Source organism: Podarcis gaigeae (genome assembly GCF_964106915.1).
Source record: "Podarcis gaigeae genome assembly, chromosome: 16".
In the NCBI taxonomy this organism is placed as follows: domain Eukaryota; kingdom Metazoa; phylum Chordata; class Lepidosauria; order Squamata; family Lacertidae; genus Podarcis; species Podarcis gaigeae.
Genome location: NC_139693.1, coordinates 1788408 through 1806605, shown reverse-complemented (window position 1 = coordinate 1806605; position 18198 = coordinate 1788408). Strand labels below are relative to the sequence as shown.

General features: G+C 48.1%; 1 protein-coding gene and 1 long non-coding RNA gene across 2 annotated transcripts in view; one reads left to right on the top strand and one right to left on the bottom strand.

Annotated features, from left to right (window-relative positions):
• Window positions 1-18198, bottom strand: part of LOC310833419 (T-lymphocyte surface antigen Ly-9-like) — a 497325-nt gene that overhangs the window by 453260 nt on the left and 25867 nt on the right. The window lies entirely within an intron of this gene.
• On the top strand, window positions 7019-8677 carry LOC310833040. The gene is made up of 2 exons (XR_014558528.1): window positions 7019-7062; window positions 8230-8677. It is a non-coding gene; the product is annotated as an uncharacterized lncRNA (long non-coding RNA).

The following is an 18198-nucleotide window of genomic DNA, read 5'->3' as shown; positions in this document are numbered from 1 at the left end:
AGGAAGGTTGGATACACAGCGGAGCGATGGGTCCACATGGATAGGAGCAGGTTTGATGGCAGGGTTGATGGCAGCTGCTAACTGGGTAGATGGGGCCACAGGGAATGACACAGGATGGAGAACAGGAAGACTGGCAGGAAGGTTGGATACACAGCGGAGCGATGGGTCCACATGGATAGGAGCAGGGTTGATGGCAGGGTTGATGGCAGCTGCTAACTGGGTAGATGGGGCCACAGGGAATGACACAGGATGGAGAACAGGAAGACTGGCAGGAAGGTTGGATACACAGCGGAGCGATGGGTCCACATGGATAGGAGCAGGGTTGATGGCAGGGTTGATGGCAGCTGCTAACTGGGTAGATGGGTCCACAAGGAATGACGCAGGATGGAGAACAGCAGGGTTGGCAGCTGCTAACTGGGTAGATGGGTCCACAGGGAATGGCGCAGGATGGGCGACAACAGGACACCATGTTGGAGAAGTTGAAGGTTAGCCTGGAACGAGATGTGAAGAACAAAAATGAATACGCCAATGCATGTGAGACTTACTCAGAATTGACCCCTTGGAACCAAGGGCCATATTGAACTTAAGTCCATTCATTTCAACAGGCCTATGTTGAGTAGGATTAGTTGGATGAAGTCCCAGATCCCCACCTTGGAAGACAGGCAAGTACAGTGGTACCTCAGGTTAAGGACTTAATTCGTTCCAAAGGTCCATTCTTAACCTGAAACTGTTCTTAACCTGAAGCACCACTTTAGCTAATGGGGCCTCCTGCTGCCGCTGCACCGCCGGAGCACAATTTCTGTTCTCATCCTAAAGCAAAGTTCTTAACCCGTGGTACTATTTCTGGGTTAGCGGAGTCTGTAACCTGAAGCGTATGTAACCCGAGGTACCACTGTACATCTACAGAAAAAGCTGAGACATTGTCCTTGCACAAACTGGACCCAAGAGCTGGTGCTTCATTGGTCCATGAAGCTGCAGGTGTTGATCATTTATGGAAGGTAGAGGGACCTCATAAAATGACGGTCATTTTGAGAAGTGTAAGAGCAAGTAAACTTGTTTTACAAACACAACTGAAAAAAAAAGCACCTCACAATCTACAAGCTGTAAAGAAAGTTGAGTTAAATCCAACTTACCGGTGAGAGCTGATGAAGAGGAGAAGTCAAGAGGAGGCGAGAGAAGCTGTTGGATGTGTCGAGCAATGCTGAGAGCTTTTATACAGTTTTCAAAGAAGCCAGAAGGCATCTTTGGTCACAAGGACTATCATTTACTGTATTCCTCATAAGTCAAGCTGCTCCAATCACAGCCCTGTTTTGGTTTTGATCACTTGCCCCTTCTTAATCCTCGAAGTTTGGGTGTGCTTATTCCACCCTAATTTCTCCTTTCATTGAAGAATATTACAAGTCTAAGCACCACATAGCAGGTTAGTTTCCTGGAAGCAGACCATTAATTTTAAAGGTAGGTCACAATAGCTATTTTCAGGACCATTTGGGCAACAAGGTCAACAGTATGGCTTCTGTGTCTTGTCTTTGAGATTTCTGGGGCTTCGTTTGGAGAAAACTGATTTGGTATGCATTTAAAACTGAATCTATCAAATCTACACTTTCCAAAACAATATGAAAATTGAAACTTAGCCATTCTTTGAAATGTATAAAAGGTAAAGGTAAAGGGACCCCTGACCATTAGGTCCAGTCATGGCTGACTCTGGGGTTGCGACGCTCATCTCGCTTTATTGGCTGAGGGAGCCGACGTACAGCTTCCAGGTCATGTGGCCAGCATGACTAAGCCGCTTCTGGCGAAACCAGAGCAGCGCACGGAAACGCCGTTTACCTTCCCATCAGAGTGGTACCTATTTATCTACTTGCACTTTGACGTGCTTTCAAACTACTAGGTTGGCAGGAGCAGGGACTGAGCAACGGGAGCTCACCCCGTCGCGGGGTTTCAAACCACCGACCTTCTGATTGGCAAGTCCTAGGCTCTGTGGTTTAACCCAAAGTGCCACCCGCGTCCCTTGAAATGTATGCTTATCTGAATTTTGTGGTGCAGTTCTCCCACTAAAGAATGATTGCCTTCAGAGAGCTCGAGGGTGGAATAACTTCATACCCTTCAACATTTCTCCTATCAAAATAGGGACAGCCTAAGTAAAAGTGGGACATTCCAGGATCAAATCAGAAGCCAGTACAGTCATACCTCGGGTTAAACATGCTTCAGGTTGAGCGTTTTCAGGTGACCCAGAAGTAGCGGAATGCGTTACTTCCAGGTTTCACCGCTCGCGCATTCGCAGACGCTCAAAATGACATCACGCATATGCGCGGAAGCAGCGAAACGCGATCCGTGCATGTGCAGTCGCACAGTCGCATGTTATGGTCTACTCAGGATGCGAACGGGGCTCCGGAACGGATCCTGTTCGCTTCCAGAGGTACCACTGTACAGTTTCTCTAAATCAGGGACATCCCTGGAAATTAGAGACACTTGGAGGGTCTGTGTTTCTTTGCACAAGCACACAATATCATGTTGTTGTTTCTCCAGAATCCCCAACAGAGAGTCCAACAAGCGCAAGTTGAAAAATTGGCCTTACTTTAACTGACATTAAAGGAATGCTATCCACATAGTCCCTAATGTAGAGGATTTGTGCTGGCAGCACAAGACCCTAACCTCCTTAACAGCCATGGAAGCGGGGGCAATTTTAATGGTGAACATTCCCCAGTCATTACCAAGTTTTACATTGGGTTTGCACAGCCAACACACATTGACACTGGAACGGGAAACTGCTTTTCCTCAGATATAGGCGCTTGAACACAAGGCCTTTATGAGTGCAAAAAGAGAGAGCATTGGGAAATATTAGTGTGAGGTAGAGAACCAGTTTTAAGCAGTTTTTTGTTTGTTCTGATACAGCGGTAAAAAGCGATTGTTCACATTTTTGTGCCACGATATGAATGAAAAGAATTTTGGACAAGTATTACTGATCTGATGTAAATTGTAAGAAAGCACTGAACAAATGGAAGTGGTGACAGACCCACAACTTTAAGCAATAGAGTAAGTTGTGATGCACGTGCGGTTGCAGTGTTTGTGATGCCCATGATGGTTTCCCCAGTTTGCAAATTTACCCCCAATCTAAAAAGTTGGTGAACCTCACAAGGGCAAAATACAGTGGTACCTTGGTTCTCAAATGCCTTGGTTCTCAAACGCGGAAAACCTGGAATGAATTGTTCTGGTTTTTGAACGTATTTCAAACATCTGGTGCTGTTGTCAGCTATTGTTTCTGCACCAATCAGAAGCTGAGCCTTGGTTTTTCAACATTTCAGAAGTCAAACGGACTTCTGGAACGGATTAGGTTTGGTGCTGATGCTTTTGCTATTTATTTTGTATTTTTGTTTTTGAGGCTTTTTTGGTTAATTTGTTTTTGTGACTGTGTGGAACCCAGTTCAGCTACTGATAGATTGATTGATTGTGTGACTGCAGAAATGGATACCCCCCATCCAAACAATGGGTATCTTCCGTGCAGGTAAGAAAAAAGTAATTTTAATTTTTATCATCTACAATACTGTCTTATTTATTTTATAGTACAGTACATTGATTATTAAGGGACGCGGGTGGCACTGTAGTCTAAACCACAAAGCCTAGGGCTTGCCAATCAGAAGGTCGGTGGTTCGAACCCCCGTGACAGGGTGAGCTCCCGTTGCTTGGCCCCTGCTCCTGCCAACCTAGCAGTTTGAAAGCACGTCAAGTGCAAGTAGATAAATAGGTACTGCTCCGGCGGGAAGGTAAACGGCATTTCCGTGCGCTGCTATGGCTTGCCAGAAATGGCTTAGTCATGCTGGCCACATGACCCGGAAAAACTGTCTGCGGACAAACTCCGGCTCCCTCAGCCAGTAAAGTGAGATGAGCACCGCGAGCCCAGAGTCGTCTGCGACTGGACCTAATGGTCGGGGGTCTCTTTACCTATTTTTTTTACATTGATTATTGCTTTCATTTTATGGATCAGTAGTCTTGTTAGATAGTAAAATTCTTGTTGTATTGCTGTTTTAAAAGTCTGGAACACATTAATCCATTTTGAATTACTTTCTATGGGAAAGCTCACCTTGGTTTTGAAACGCTTTGGTTTTGGGACGGACTTCCGGAATGGATTAAGTTTAGAACCAAGCTGCCACTGTGATGCATATGCTAGGAGATCTGTAAATGGCTTGTGAAAGACCACCCATTCCTCATCAAAACCTTACACAAACATATTCTTAAATCACAAAGTGGTAGTGTTGGTTTGACACAAATTAGCACCCAACCTGACTATTATTTGGAAGTGTGTTGTGGTGTTTATACCAAAAGGTGCTGCCTGAGGCTGTCCGAGTAAGAACACCTGCTGTTTTTCATTTAATAACTTCAGCTTTAATGACTCCCATGGGAGCCAGGATCTAATAGGAGCCATAAAGATCTGAGCAGCTCATCCCAAAATTGAACACTCCAACCCTCTAATATTGTAGAAAGCAAATACTAGTGACTGGACATTTTAGCAACTCAGATGGCTCATGCCTGAGTATTTAGATTTAATTCTATGGCTTCACCAAATCAAAGAGAGGGGAAGTGCTAAAGAAGCTTCATTCATGCTCCAGGCCTTCATCATCGTTGATTTAGAGAATGAATCTAAAGTTTGGCAGAATCTCTCTTCCCCTGTTATTTTCTTTTTCTTTTCAAAAGTTGCTGCAAGCTTCCATGACCATAAATCCTAGAATCGAAGAATCCTAGAATTGGAAGGTCCAAAGGTCGTGTGGTCCAATCCCTTGTGATGCAGGAATCTCAGCTGAAGCACCTATAACAATGCTTTTAAGCTCTGCTTAAAAACCTCCAAGGAAGAGGAGACTACAGCCTCCCGAAGGAGACTGTTCCACAGTTGAACAGCTCTTTCCATCAGAAAGTTCTTCCAAGAAAATCTTCAATAAAGAAAGCTCTTCCTGATGTTCGGTTGGAATCTCCTTTCTTGTAACTTGAAGCCATTGGTTCAAGCCCTACCCTCTGGAACAGGAGAAGACAAGCTTGCTCCACCTTCCATGTGACAGCCCTCGAGATATTGGAAGATGGCTACCATATCTATTAGGGACGCAGGTGGCGCTGTGGGCTAAACCACAGAGCCTAGGACTTGCCGATCAGAAGGAAGCTGTATGCCGGCTCCCTCGGCCAATAAAGTGAGATGAGCACCACGACCTCAGAGTCGGTGATGACTGGACCTAATGGTCATGGGTCCCTTTACCTTTACCATATCTACTCTTAGTCTTTTTTCCAGGATAAACATACTCAACTCCCTCAAAACATTCCTCATAAGGCTTAGTTTCCAGACCTTGACCATCTTGGTCGCCCTCCTCTGCACACCTCCCAGCTTGTCAATATCCTTCTTAAATTGTGGCACCCAGTATTCTGTGGGACACAGTATTCCAGGTGGGGTCTAACCAAGACCAGAATAGACTGGGACTATTATTTCCCTTGATCTGGTCACTATACTTCTGTTGATAGCAATAGCTGTTTTTGCTAATGTATAACACCATTGATTTGTGTGCTGGGGTCAGCAAACTTTTTTAGCAGGGGGCCAGTCCACTGTCCCTCAGACCTTGTGGGGGGCCGGATTATATTTTGAAAAAAATATATGAACGAATTCCTGTGCCTCACAAATAAACCAGAGTAGTACTTTAAATAAAAGCACACATTCTGCTCATGTAAAAACACCAGGCAGGCCCCACAAATAACCCAGAGATGCATTTCAAATAAAAGGACACATTCTACTCATGTAAAAACACACTGATTCCCGGACCATCTGCAGGCTGGATTTAGAAGGTGATTGGGCCGGATGTGGCCCCCAGGCCTTAGTTTGCCTACCCATGGTGTTAAGCTTGTGATCCACTAGGTTCTCCTACCTGTTAAAGTCATCTTGAATCTCAGTTCCATCTTCTGCAGCATTAGTTTCCCTCCCAGTTTGGTGTCATCTGCAAATTCCATCATCCCAGTCACTTACAAAGACATTGAAAAACAATGGGCCCAGGACAGAACCCTGCAGCACCATGCTTGTCCTTTGAATTGAATGTTGAAGGCGTTGTTTAATGTTGACATCTGTAGGAATTTTGAAGAAAGTTTAAAAGGAATTCTGTAAAACAGAGGAAACTGTCCCAGAATGAGAAAATGGAGTGTACAAACATCTTGAGGATGCAGTTGAAGGGGGCTTGCAGACTTGACAGGTGTATGCAGTGCTATTTTCCTAGAAAAAGAGGTGCTGGTACTCACCACAAATGCCTCCCAAGTTCTCCTATGTTGGCAAGGGGCACGGGTGGCACTGTGGTCTAAACCACTGAGCCTCTTGGGCTTGCTGATCAGAAGGTTGGTGGTTCAAATCCCCATGACGGGGTGAGCTTCCATTGCTCTGTCCCAGCTCCTGCCAACCTAGCAGTTCTAAAGCACACTAGCGCAAGTAGATAAATAGGTACCGCTCCGGCGGGAAGGTAAACGGCGAATTTGTGCGCTCTGGCACTCATCATGGTCCTCCGTGCGCCAGTAGCGATTTAGTAGTCCTGCTGGCCACATGACCCAGAAAACTGTCTGCGGACAAACGCCAGCTCCCTTGGCCTGAAAGCGAGATGAGCGCCACAACCCCATAGTCTCCTTTGACAGTACTTAACCATCCAAAGGTCCTTTACCGTTTACCTTATATTGGCAATGGGGTCCACCAGAGGGTTGCCAGAACTGAGTTCTGGCAGATTCCAGCTGGAAAAAAAGCCTGTGTCTATGAAAAGGAGGAAAATAACAATTTTTTAAAGTGCACTAAATAATCACAGGTATGAACAGCTAGATGATGAGAGAGGTTTGGCAGTGTACAATTTGAAAATAATAAACACAGGTCAGGTAAGGAAAGGCTACATAAAAACAGGTTGGATTAATTAGTAGGCACTTTGTTAGGCAGAACACCTGTAGACGTTTTAGGCTTCAAGGGAGGGACTTACTCTCCTTGCACCGTATAAAAGGACCTTTGAGTCGCGATTCTTCCATCAGCTCCTCTCAGCTCCACCTGAATATTTCACTGAGAACTTGGTAAGTGAGAGAATTTCACATCTTTTATTGCCTCTTCCATATGAACTGCATGCTCTCCATCTCCTTCTTTGAACCTAGAACTGCTTCTGCTTTCTGATCATGTTTAGCATCTTGCACTCAACTTTAGAGAGTTAGATTTTGAGGAAGATGCATTTTCCATGGGGTCAAGTTCACAATTGTCTACGCCATGGCTAGGGAACATCTTTGGTTCTTCAGGAGCTGCTTCCTCTTCAGGGCTTTGAACAGGGCTCTTTTCCTGACTTACCTTGAGAGACCAAGGAGTAAACCAGGGGAAATGAGGTAGAAAGGCACGTGATCTGCTCATTCTTTCTATGTTTCTCAGAGTTAGGTGCTTCCAACAACCATGTAAGTTAGGTGAGTGTCATCATCCCAATATTGCACATTGGCAGCAGTAGTTGTGAGGGAGGGCTAATGGTGAAAAGAGAGAAGACCCAGAAACGTAGCTAAAGTCTAAAAAATAAAATAAAAAATCACATGCACCTAAGTAATAATTTCAGGGTTTCTTGGAACAGATTTCTCAGACACCAAATGCCTGGGCAGACAGGAATGGTTTTACATCCTTCCTCAAAGTTAATAAGGCAGGCAAGCAGAGCTCAGTGGGGCTGGCATTCCAGAAATGGAAGCTGCCCCTCAAGGTCACTTCATTTGCCACCCCAGTGACACCACAACTAAGAAGGGCGCCACTGTTCCAGTATTGCTGGTTTGGATTCATTGATGATAGGTTTTTAATTGAATTGCTTATTATTTAATTTAAAACCTGCCACTTGACCAAATCTTTCCACCTCTATAAGAATATTTTTGGTGCTCTCCAAAGGTTCTTCCACCATTTAAACCAGATCATCGGCAAAGGCTTTAACCTTATATTCATTCTGGCCTACGTCTACCCCTTTTATTTATATGTCTTAATATTTTCATCTTTGCACTATATATCTCCCAGACCCTGCTGGTGTTGGTGATCATTATTTATTGGTTTTTCTTAAAATAAATGATAAACTGTTGATTGTAAGAGGGTTGGGGGGGGGAACTGAAAGAGGTTTACAAAGCAGGTGCTGCTGCTGATACAATTTCTCAAAACTGAATGAATGAATCATGAATGAAGAGGGTGGATGTTTTACCTATCCTCAAAACCTCAACCTATCCTTTCAGACCCAGCTCCATCCCTCCACAATGTCTTGTGGCTTCGTCTCATCCTGCCAGCCCTGCTGCGCCCCATCCTGCGTCAGCTACCCGGTCGGGAGTCTGGGCTCACTGTGCTCCCCTTGCGGTGGTGGCATCTCAGGGGGCTTGGCGTCCTATGGTGGAGGAGTGTCATCGAGTAGCCTTGGCCTGACCTCTGGGGGCAACGTTGGCTGCGTCAATCAGCTGCCACCATGTGAAGTACTCATCCAGCCACCTCCCAGTAGTGTGATCATCCCAGGAGCAGTCCTTGCCACCAGCTGTGAGCCACTTCGAGTGGGAGGATACACTGCCTGTGGTGGAGGGTCCTCTCTTGGTGGAGGGCTAGGAAGCGGCCGCTCTAAATATTGTTGCTATTAAAAGGAGAGCCCAGGCAAGGCACCGCCTCCTTTCATTAAAGCTTAGCTTCAGCATGGAACCTGTTCTCTGTGAGTTTCTGTTGTGTTCCTCCCACACTTCAACACCACCACCCCACATTTCAATTTCCAGCACTAATCGAGACCCCTAAAATGCATAACACCTTTTTTTGTGTGTGTGGGCATGGGAGCAATTTTACTATGCTAAGCTAAATACTAAACAAAGGAAAGTGTCAGGGGTTTTTGTTTAATAATAATAATAATAAATATTTTTTATTTATACCCTCCCCTCCCCAGCCAAGGTTGGGCTCAGGGCGGCTAACAAGCAGGGGACTTGTATGTATTATTATTTTTTTCCAAATCCCAATATGCTAGCAAAAGAAGACCACCAGCAGCAAAAATCAGGATCAGATCTTCCCTTTTAATAGAGAGAGGTTGGAATTCCCAGATGCCCTGAAACATCTTCTCTTTCAGATTTCAGAATGCGTGAACATTCTGTCCCTGTGCCATGTGAAACATCAGGTTGATCGCTAGATGGCACCACAACCTATGGTGGCCTGCATTTTCATTACTTATTTCTTGCTTTATAGGCAAGATGGAATTGCTGTCACATTCAGGGAGGCCAGCAATAGGTAGGAGCAGAGTCTGCTTCATGTTGCTGGAAGGACTCTGTGTGGAAGCGTTTGGTTTTGCTTGGTTTAATTGGCAGCTAGTCTGGGAAGGAAGGGACAGGTTAAGAGTGGTGGGTTCATCAAATGAGGCAGCATTGCATTGAGGGCACTCTTTGTCGATTATGATGAGATCAAAGACCACTTTCAGAGTTGGTTGCATTATCGACAACTACATGAAACATATAAAGAAGACTGTAAGAAAGGATTTAGTTATACTAGATCTAGGTTTCAAACGGAAGTGATTGAAGGCAAAGTGAAACTACTGAAGGCCGCATATAGCATACTATTAGAATGGGAGACGAAAGATGAAGAGGTAAAATCAGTTATGATTAAATGGGCACAAGATGTAGGTCACAACATCATGATGGAGGATTGGGTTAAATTATGGAAAACTGACTTAAAATTTACAGATTGTTCCCTATTGAAGGAGAATTACATGAAGATGATGTACAGATGGTACACAACACCAGTGCAGTTAGGGAAAATGTACAAAACTAGTTCAAATATATGTTGGAAGTGTAAGGAAAAGGAGGGAACATTTTATCATATGTGGTGGTGTCAGGGGTTCAGAAGGAGAGACACAGGAGGGGGAGCAAATGGAGAGTGAGGAGGAGGAGTACGAGGGGGGCACAGGCAGTGACAGTGGCCAGAGTTATTCCACAAGCCTCTCTAGCGAATCGGAGGACTCACAGAAGGGAGCGCCGGTGGCCAGAGCAAAGGGGGGTCCAGGGGGGAAGCCCCAGGAGGAAGGGGCCAGCGGGGAGTCCCTGAGCAGCAGCTGGAGATCAGGACCAGCGTCTCCACCAGAGCGCAGTGGGGAGGGGGAGTCCCAGGAGTCGGGACCAGTGTCCTCACCACCAGAGGGAGGAGAGGAGTCAGGTTTGGCAACACCCACATCAGGAAGCGGGGAAACGGTCAGAAGGAAAGTCACCGGCTGGGCGCGCACGCCAAGTTCAAATGTACAGGAGCGCGGCACAGCGGGGAGCCCGGGAAGGGAGCCAGGTCCTAAAGCCCGCCGGAGGGAGGGGCAAGACTCAGGAGGCTCCGCGTCAGAGGAGTCCAGGAAGGAGGGAACCCCAGAAGGCAGAAGGACCCAGCGCAGGAAAGAGCAGCGCAAGAGGTGGAGCCGGGCTAGAATCTTAAACTGGTGTGGGTGGAGCAGTGAGTCAGAGGGGACTTAGCCGGTCTAGCGTCAAGACGTGGGTCTGCGCGCCCAGAGCTTGGAAATGGAAACTAAACTTCAATAAATACTTTTGTATATAACGTCCACTGGGCGTTGGTCCTCTGTGAGCTGGGACCTAGCGGCAGTCCTGACAGGTGGGGTTGTAAAGTAATTAAAAAAAATTGGGAAATGATATACAATGAACTGAAGAAAATGTTCCATTTAACATTTGTTAAAAAACCCGAGGCATTTTTGTTGGGGGTCATAGGGAAAGACCTGCCAAAAAAGTTGAAAAACATCTTCATGTATGCGACAATGGTTGCGAGAGTTCTGATAGCACAAGGATGGAAGACTGAAGAAATCCCAACTAAAGAATCATGGCAAGAAAAATTGATGGATTATGCAGAACTGGCAAAATTGACTCATAAGCTACGGGACAAGGATAACTGTGACTTTAAGGATGAATGGGAACCTTTCACAAAGTATTTGAAGACACAACAACGTGAACGGGACTCCTTGGCAGGTTTTGAATAAACATCCACATCTTTATTTTTTTTACTGATAATAATTATCTAAACAGTTGGAGGATCTATACAACTCTGTAACATGCAGAAAATAGCATTATTGGAGAAACCAAAGACTGGAATGGAGGGAAGTCAGGGGGTGGGGTGGGGTGGGGGGAGGGGTTTTGGGGGGGAGGGGGAGGAAAAATGGCGAGGGAATAAGGATATGTATTTGGAAAATATGTTTTGTTATAACTTTGAATAATTTTTTTTTTTTTTAAAGGGCAGTCTGTCGCCCTGCTTGGCTTTGCAGGGGTTTTTTGGAGCTTCCCTTTCATCTGGCATGCACATTGGGTTGAATGCTGAGCCCGCAGAGCCACAGGGAATAATAATAATAATAATAATAATAATAATAATAATAATAATAATTAATAATTAATTTATTTATACCCTCTTCTCACTGTGTGACTTTTGTGGATGAGATGAGAGTTTGTTTGAGCCCTGGGTGAGAACCTGGAAGCTGAGAGGGAGGATGTGTCAGAAGGAAAATGAACTGATTTGTACATATCAATAACTTTGTATTAGTGTGTTATTTTTCTATGAAACTGTGTTATTGTAATATTTTGTTTAAGTAGTCTGTTGTTTCTTCAGTTTTCTGTACACCACTTAGATCTATTTAATCAGTATATAATCAGTCAGTCAGTCAGTCTGCAGTTGCTTTAGATCCTTTGCCACCTGCCAGCTCAGGTAAGCTTTATTCCTCTTGTATCACAATGAAGAAGATTTCCAGATTGAGGTTTAGCAATATGAAAACACAGCTGCCTTTAATAGTTTAATGAATCAATTAACTGACTAGAAGCTAAAGGATTAAATAAAGCATCTCTGATCTTCGGCTGATTCATAACCATAATATTCTGTGCCCTTGAGCTGTGGAAAAAGTGTGGGAGAGATATTTCTTCCCAAGTACCTTGTCCCAGTTCAATTGTGCTTAGAATATGCACAACCTATTGTACAAGAACTCTGCAATGGTTACCATTGTGAGAAGTGTATTTGTGAATGGTTCGAGCCTATTGTAGACCATCAGAAATTCACGTGCCATTAAATTTCTGAAGTTGTCCAAATAGGGTAATGTTTCAGGAGTGAATTCAGTTTGGCTTGCATATAAAGGTGATTCTATCAAATCAATCTGCACTCGAGTGTCAGATGCTACAAAAAGGCTCAGGAAGCAAACTTTGGAGGAAGGCTTTATTTATTGAAATGTCACAACTTTGAGGATTTGCAAGACCAAGTAAGCTGCCGAGACCATATAGCATTGGTCCTGAAAGACCTACATTGGCTCCCAGTATGTTTCCAGGCACAGTTCAAAGTGTTGGTGTTGACCTTTACAGCTTTATATAGCCTTGGTCCAGTATACCTGAGGGGAAGGTCTCTCATCATTCAGCCCGGACACTGAGGTCCAGTTCTGAGGGCCTTCTGATGGTTCCCTCATTGCGAGAAGTGAGGTTACAGGGAACCAGGCAGAGGACCTTCTCGATAGTGGCACCTGCCCTGTGTTACACCCTCCCTTCAGATGTCAAGGGAATAAACAACTACCAGACTTTTAGAAGACATCTGAAGGCAGCCCTGTTGAGGGAAGTTTTTAATGACTGATGTTTTAATGTATTTTTAATCTTTTGTTGTAAGCCGCCCAGAGTGGCTGGGAAAACCCAGCCAGGTGGGAAGGGTATAAATAAATTTCTTATTAATTATTATTATTATTATTATTATTATTATTATTATTATTATTATTATTCCCTGTGGCTCTGCGGGCTCAGCATTCAACCCAATGTGCATGCCAGATGAAAGGGAAGCTCCAAAAAACCCCTGCAAAGCCAAGCAGGGCGACAGACTGCCCTTTAAAAAAAAAAAAAAATTATTCAAAGTTATAACAAAACATATTTTCCAAATACATATCCTTATTCCCTCCCCATTTTTCCTCCCCTCCCCCCAAAACCCCTCCCCCCACCCCACCCCACCCCCTGACTTCCCTCCATTCCAGTCTTTGGTTTCTCCAATAATGCTATTTTCTGCATGTTACAGAGTTGTATAGATCCTCCAACTGTTTAGATAATTATTATCAGTAAAAAAAATAAAGATGTGGATGTTTATTCAAAACCTGCCAAGGAGTCCCGTTCACTTTGTTGTGTCTTCAAATACTTTGTGAAAGGTTCCCATTCATCCTTAAAGTCACAGTTATCCTTGTCCCGTAGCTTATGAGTCAATTTTGCCAGTTCTGCATAATCCATCAATTTTTCTTGCCATGATTCTTTAGTTGGGATTTCTTCAGTCTTCCATCCTTGTGCTATCAGAACTCTCGCAGCCGTTGTCGCATACATGAAGATGTTTTTCAACTTTTTTGGCAGGTCTTTCCCTATGACCCCCAACAAAAATGCCTCGGGTTTTTTAACAAATGTTAAATGGAACATTTTCTTCAGTTCATTGTATATCATTTCCCAATTTTTTTTAATTACTTTACAACCCCACCTGTCAGGACTGCCGCTAGGTCCCAGCTCACAGAGGACCAACGCCCAGTGGATGTTATATACAAAAGTATTTATTGAAGTTTAGTTTCCATTTCCAAGCTCTGGGCGCGCAGACCCACGTCTTGACGCTAGACCGGCTAAGTCCCCTCTGACTCACTGCTCCACCCACACCAGTTTAAGATTCTAGCCCGGCTCCACCTCTTGCGCTGCTCTTTCCTGCGCTGGGTCCTTCTGCCCTCTGGGGTTCCCTCCTTCCTGGACTCCTCTGACGCTGAGCCTCCTGAGTCTTGCCCCTCCCTCCGGCGGGCTTTAGGACCTGGCTCCCTTCCTGGGCTCCCCGCTGTGCCGCGCTCCTGTACATTTGAACTTGGCGCGCGCGCCCAGCCGGTGACTTTCCTTCTGACCGTTTCCCCGCTTCCTGATGTGGGTGTTGCCAAACCTGACTCCTCTCCTCCCTCTGGTGGTGAGGACACTGGTCCCGACTCCTGGGACTCCCCCTCCCCACTGCGCTCTGGTGGAGACGCTGGTCCTGATCTCCAGCTGCTGCTCAGGGAGTCCCCGCTGGCCCCTTCCTCCTGGGGCTTCCCCCCTGGACCCCCCTTTGCTCTGGCCACCGGCGCTCCCTTCTGTGAGTCCTCCGATTCGCTAGAGAGGCTTGTGGAATAACTCTGGCCACTGTCACTGCCTGCGCCCCCCTCGTACTCCTCCTCCTCACTCTCCATTTGCTCCCCCTCCTGTGTCTCTCCTTCTGAACCCCTGACATCCATCCCCCCCTCGAAGCCCCCCCTTCCCCCCTCCCCCTCTTCAGGTGCGGGTTCCGGGTGCTCTAGAGTTGTCGGGGTGAGTTCAGGATACAGTTCGTCCCCCGAGGCGTGCAGCCATCGTGAGAAGTCCGGAAAGTCCTCCATGGGCTCGTCGACTGCGATTCCCTTCGCTTCCATCTCCTGGGCGGTGTGTTCGAAATCTGAGGCCGCCCCCAAATCACTCACAACCCCTTCTCCCCCTGTCGCCTGAGGTGCCGCCACTTCGCAGGGTCCCTCCGGCACGTCTCTGCGCCCTCCCACTTCGGGTTGGTCCTCCCACCAATAAGATCCCCCCCGTGCCAAAACCTGAGAGCGATCCCTCTGGGGAGCTGCCTCCCGGAGCCGAGTCCTCCGCTGACGAGAAACCCCGGAAAGTGCTGGCCGAGAGTGTGGGTGTGAACAGACAATCATCGAAAAAGCCCGCTGGCATAGGCTTGTGCGGGAAAAGTGTATGGAATTCTTCCTTGAGCAACTGCTCCTCCAATGCTTAATCCGGCACCCACCTGTTGGCGCTGGCCGGGGTGTCCTCTGTGGCGAGAAGATATTCAATCCCGTCCTCCCCCCACCTTGAGTCTAAAATCTCAGTGGCTTCGTTGAGTGGCCCCCTCCTCGGCGACCCCCCCTTTTTGGGCGCTTCCCTGAGCGGGTCTGGCGCTGTCCCTGGTGCCTGAAACCTGTGGGGCTCTTTGTAGGGTGTGAGCACTGATCTATGAAAGACCGGGTGCATTCTGGACCCCTCTGGGAGTGTTAAACGGAAGGCCACTGGGTTGATCTGTGCCTCTACTTGGTAAGGCCCTAACTGCTTGTGCCCGAGCTTCTTCTTGGCCAACGATCTGGCCGGAACTGCCTGGGCTGCTAACCAGACCCAGTCTCCTACCCGGATATCTTCCCCAACCCTCCTGTGTCGGTCTGCCTGCACTTTGTAAGCCTGTTTCGCCATCTCTAACTGCCTCCGGAGCTGCTCGTGGATCTCCTGCAACTCCGCTGCCACTGCCTCTGCTCCCTGCGTCTCCCCCACCCTCACTTTCTCCAAACCCGGGAAGGTTCTGGGATGCCGCCCATTGTTGGCGAAAAACGGTGTCACCCCCGTGGACACGTGTTTCGTGTTGTTGTAGGCGAACTCGGCTAGCGGTAGGTAGTCCACCCAGGTCGAGGGCTGCTGGTTCACGTAGTATCTCAGGTACTGCTGCATGATGGCGTTGACTCTCTCCGCCTGTCCGTTAGTCTGCGGGTGTCGTGCCGACGCCAGGCTGACCTTGACGTTCAGGAAACCCATCAGCTTTTGCCAGAAGTTGGATATGAACTGGCGCCCCCTGTCGGACAGGATGGACCGTGGTAGGCCGTGCACCTTGAACACGTGGTCTATAAACAGCTTGGCGGTCTGCTCGGCTGTGGCCATCTTCGCGCAAGGAATGAAGTGGGCCATCTTGGTGAACAAGTCTACTACCACGAGTACTGCCGTCTTGCCTCTCGAGCTGGGCAGATCCGTGACAAAGTCCAGGGCCACCCTCTCCCACGGCTCGAACGGTGTCTGTAGCGGTTCCAAGAGGCCCGCCGGCGGCTGGTGTACTGGTTTGGCCCTTTGGCAGGTGTCGCACCTCCTGACGTATTCCGCGACATCCCCCCTCATCTTGGGCCACCAAAAGTCTCTGGCCACTAGGTCCACCGTCTTCTCCTTGCCGAAGTGTCCCGCGCTGGGCGCGTCGTACAGCTGTTGCAGGACCCTCGCGCGGAGGTTGTCTCCCGGCACGTAGAGGGCTCCTTTGCGGATGAGCAGGCTGTCGCGTATTTGGAAGTCGTCGTCCCTCGCCGTTCCGCTACGCACCTCCTCCATCTTGGCTCGCGCGAAGGAGTCTGTCTGCAGCGCGCGACGCACCGTGCTGACGCGCATGCCCGTCCACCGTGGCTGACGCGCATGCCCACGCCTTGGGTGCGAAAATATGCTTGGCCGGCGCCGGCACCTCTTCTTCGAGATACTGCGGTTTCCTGGACAGCGCGTCCGCCATGATGTTGTTGTTTCCAGGGATGTATTCTATTCTGAAGTCGAAATCTGCAAAGAACTCCGCCCAGCGGATGTGTCTCTGGTTCAGGAACCTTGCCGTGCGCCAGTACCTCCAAGTTCTTATGGTCTGTACGGACCTGCACCGTGTGTTTGGCCCCGACGAGGAAATGCCGCCACGCCTTGAAGGCTGCATGTATGGCCAGTAACTCCCTGTCCCAGATGGTGTAGTTCTGCTCCGACTTGCTGAGTTTCCTGGAGTAGAAAGCGCACGGCCTCCAGTCCCCCTGGTGGGTTTGCTGCAACAGGACGGCCCCCACGGCCCTGTCTGACGCGTCCGTCTCCACTCTCATGGGCCTGCTGGGGTTCACGTGTAGCAGGTGTTCCTCGGACGCAAAGAGGTGCTTGAGCTTCTGAAAGGACTGCTCTGCCTGCTCCGTCCAGATGAACTTCTTCTTCTTGGAACTGAGGGTGTCAGTGATGGCCGCTGTCTGCATGGCGAAACCCTTGATGAACTTGTGATAAAAGTTGGCAAAGCCGACAAACCTCTGGACTTCCTTTCGATTGCGTGGGCTCTTCCAGTCCAGCACTGCCCGTACCTTGGTACTGTCCATGGCGAGTCCCTTGTCGGACAGTTTGTAGCCCAGGAAGTCCACCTCCGTCTTGTCGAACTGGCACTTCTCCAGCTTGGCGTAAAGCCGGTGCTCCCGCAGCCGCTGCAGGACTTCCCTGACATCTCTCTTGTGAGCCTCCGGCGACTCCGAGAAGATGAGGATGTCGTCCAGGAAGCAGACGCACTTCTTGTAGAGAAGACCCGCCAAGACATGATGCATGAATGCTTGAAAACAGTGGGAGCCATTTTGTAATCCAAAAGGCATAACTCTATATTCATAGGTGCCCAACGGCATAAACATGGCCGTTTTCCACTCGTCACCTTCCCTCACGCGAATGAGATTGTACGCTCCGCGCAGATCCAACTTGGTAAAGATGCGACCCTTCCTCACCGTCGCCAGCAGGTCATCGATCTTGGGCATAGGGAAGGCTGAGGGCTTAGTTTTCGCATTTAAGACGCGGTAATCAACTACAAGCCTCTTTTGGGGCGTGTCCCGCTTCTTTACAAAGAATACAGGGCTGCCCCCCACCGCCTTGGACTCTCGGATGAATCCCCGCTTCAAGTTGTGATCTATGAACTCCCTGAGCTCCTGCAATTCATCCTCAGACATGGAATACAGCTTCCCCGTCGGGAGCGTCGCCCCCGGCAGGAGGTCAATCTTGCAGTCATAGGGTCTGTGGGGAGGCAGCTTGTCCGCTTCCTTCTCGCAGAAGACCTCCAAAAACTCTTTGTACTTGTTGGGTACCGCTTGCAACATGCCTAAGTGCAGCTGTGGTCCGTCTTTGTGCCCCTCATCTTCTTGGTTAACGAGGATGCAGTGTTCTGCGCAGTAGGAGGAGCAGAAGGTCAGTTGACGCTGGTACCATGCCAATGCCGGGCTGTGCCTGTCCAGCCAACTCATGCCCAACACAATGGGCGTGTCTGACAGGCGGGTGACGTTGAAGCTGATGACTTCGCGGTGATTACCAATGCGCATCACCATTGGCGGCGTCTGCTGCAGCACTTGCCCTCCCAGTAGCTCCCTGCCGTCCACCGTGACGACGTTCAGAGGTACCGTCGCTGGCAGAAGGGCTATGCCATGTTGCTGGATGAAGTCCATGCCTATAAAATCTGCATTGCTCCCAGAGTCAATCGTAATGGGGATCTCTACAGTGAGCCCATTGGGAAGTTGAAGGGATGCAGTGAGCTGCACTACTGGTTTGGGTGGGAGGGGGTCTGTGGGCTGTAACCTTACTGGGGATTGCTTCACTGACTTGTCTGGCTGGCCCCCAGTGACTCCATTTCCAGCCAGACAGTGGAGTTTTCCTGCT